The sequence below is a fragment of the Pezoporus flaviventris genome, unplaced genomic scaffold (genome assembly GCF_033815535.1).
Source record: "Pezoporus flaviventris isolate CSIRO_AGI_PZ_B2104156 unplaced genomic scaffold, CSIRO_AGI_Pfla_v1 ptg000748l, whole genome shotgun sequence".
In the NCBI taxonomy this organism is placed as follows: domain Eukaryota; kingdom Metazoa; phylum Chordata; class Aves; order Psittaciformes; family Psittacidae; genus Pezoporus; species Pezoporus flaviventris.
The window spans coordinates 32,715-35,441 of NW_026893293.1; the positions used below are offsets into that span (position 1 = coordinate 32,715).

The window sequence follows — 2,727 nt, forward strand, 5'->3', positions numbered from 1 at the left end:
GCGGGTTTTGTACCTAGGGGCACCCCTGCTGATGACGTCGTCGCCGCTGATGATGTCACTTCCTCCTTGCGAGGAGATGGTGACCTCACTGGTGACATCATCTGTGACAATGAGCACACTCCTTCTGCTTGGGATGACATCACTGATGATGTCATGCCTGAGGATGACATCACTTCCCCCATCCCCAGCGACATTGCTGGTCATGACGTCACTCCCGAGAGTGACGTCAGAGGTGACGTCACCTGGGGCACAGACCTGGGTGACGGCGTCGGGGGCGACGTCACCCCCGACTCCCTCCCCAGCTGTGACGTCAGCCCCGAGGATGACGTCACGGGTGACATCAGACCAGGGGAACCCATCCCCGAAGACTCTGCGTGCCGGGATGATGACGTCACGGATGACATCACCGCCGAGGCCCCCAGAAGGGACACCCCAGGTAGGGTGGGGGTGCCATGGCAATGGGGCGGGGCTAAGGGGAGGGGGCGTGGTCTAGCGCTGACCACGCCCCCTCCTGTGTGTGTGTCCCCCCCCAGGCCCCCCCCAGGCGCAGACGCCCTCCCCCGGCTGCCCCCTCGTGTTCTTGGCCCTCGTCTGCCTCCTCCTGGCCCTGCTGCTGCTCGCAGGGGTCTTTGCGGTGCGGGGGGGGGGGCCCCACTTTTGGGGGGGGGATCCCCAACTCCTGGGTCCTTTGGGGGGGTCCCCAAATCCGGGAGGGGGGGATGGGTTCCCATTCATGACCCCCAATGGATCCCCATCAACTTAGGGTCCGGGGGGGGGGGGGTCTCCAATGGATCCCCAACCCTTGGGTCCCTATGGGAGGGAGGTCCGGTGGGGGGGGGGGGGGTCCCCATCTCCCGCATCCCTCGGGCTGTTCCATTGTGCCCCTACCCCGGGGGGGGGAGGGGTGTGTGGTCCTCGCTCCCCCCCCCCCAAACGCTCCCGTTGCCCCCCCCCTCCCCCAGGCCGCGCATTACGTCCGGGTCTTCCTCATCAGCTCCGCGCCCGTCGGCGAATCCTTCCCATGAGCGGGACGAGAAGGGGGGAGGGGTTCCCCCCCCCCCCAACAATAAATCACCCCCCCTCCCCCCCCTTCCGTGTCCCATTTGGCGAGTCCGGGCTTGCCCCAGCGCTGGGGCCGGACAATGGCACCATTGTCCGCGGGGGGGGGACACGGAGCGAGCCATTGGGGACAATGGGGGTGGGGGGGGGGGCATTGGGCTGGCCCCGGCCCTATAAAGCAGGGACGAGGCCGTTGGGGGGGGGGGTCCGGCAGAGCCATGGGGGTGACGGGGACGCTCGTGGTGGCCCTGGGGACGCTGCTGCTGATGGGGGGTGAGGGGGCATGGGGGGGACATTGGGGTAAGGGGGACATGGGGGGGACATTGGGGTAAGGGGGACATGGGGGGGACATGGGGATAATGGCGGCAAAGGGATGTGGAGGGTTTTGGGGGGATATTGGGGACATGGGATACAGGGGTGGGGATGGGACATGGGGGGGGGGTAAAGGGATGTAGGGGACCCAATGGGATTCAAAGGGACCCAAAGGGGACTCGAGCACCCAAAGGGGACTCAATGGGACCCAAGGGACTCAAAGGGACCCAATGGGACCCAAAGGGGACTCAATGGGACCCAAGGGACTCAAAGGGACCCAAGGGGACTCGAAGGGACTCAATGGGACCTGAAGGGACCTAATGGGACCTGAAGGGACTCAAAGGGACCCATTGGGACCTAAAGGGACTCAAAGGGACCCATTGGGACTCAAGGAGACCCAAAGGGACCCAGTGGGACCTGAAGGGACCCAATGGGACTCAATGGGATCCAAAGGGGCCCAAATGGGACCTGAAGGGACTCAAGGGGACTCAAAGGGACCCAATGGGACTCGAAGGGACCCAAAGGGACTCAAGGGGACCAAATGGGACCCAATGGGGCTCAAGGGGATCCAAAGGGGACCCAATGGGACCCGAAGCGGCCTCACGGGTACCGGTTCCCCCCCTCCCCGCAGGCCCCGCGGCTCCGGTCCCTGCCCCACAGCTCCCATGGGGCCAGGCCCTGGCCTCGCTGCTGCGGCTCCTGAACCTGCTCCCGGGCGCCCCCTTGGGGACAGCGGCGGCAACAGCGCCCGGCAGCGGCACCGAGGGACCCCCCCGGCAAGGGCTGAGGGCACCGGGGACGTGGACGCAGGGACAAAGGAGAGGGGCACAGGGACCAGGGACAGGGATGCAGGGACAAAGGGAATTGATGCAGGGACAAGGGGAATGGATACAGGGAACAGGGACAGGGATGCAGGGACAAAGGGAATTGATGCAGGGACAAGGGGAATGGATACAGGGAACAGGGACAGGGATACAGGGACGAGAGACAGGGATGCAGGGACAAAGGGAACGTCCCCAAGGAGCAGGGGTATGGACACAGGGACAAGGGACAGGGATACAGGGACAAGGGGAATGGATGCAGGGAGCAGGGACAGGGATACAGGGACAAGGGGAATGGATACAGGAACAAGGGGAACGTCCGCAAAGAGCAGGGATATGGACACAGGGACAAGGGGAAAGGATGCAGGGACAAGGGATAGGGACACAGGGACAAGGGATGTGGACACAGGGTCAAGGGACAGGGATACAGGGACAAGGGGAAAGGATACAGGGAGCAGGGACATGGCCACGGGGACAAAGGGAACATCCCCAGGGAGCAGGGATATGGACACAGGGACAAGGGGAACATCCCCAG

At 64.6% G+C, this 2,727-nt stretch overlaps 1 long non-coding RNA gene across 1 annotated transcript; it reads left to right on the plus strand.

Moving 5' to 3' along the window:
• Positions 1 to 354: 354 nt before the first annotated feature.
• On the plus strand, positions 355 to 1,062 carry LOC133264321 (uncharacterized). Its single transcript, XR_009741634.1, has 3 exons — positions 355 to 436; positions 534 to 634; positions 963 to 1,062. It is a non-coding gene; the product is annotated as an uncharacterized LOC133264321 (long non-coding RNA).
• The last annotated feature ends 1,665 nt before the right edge of the window (positions 1,063 to 2,727 follow it).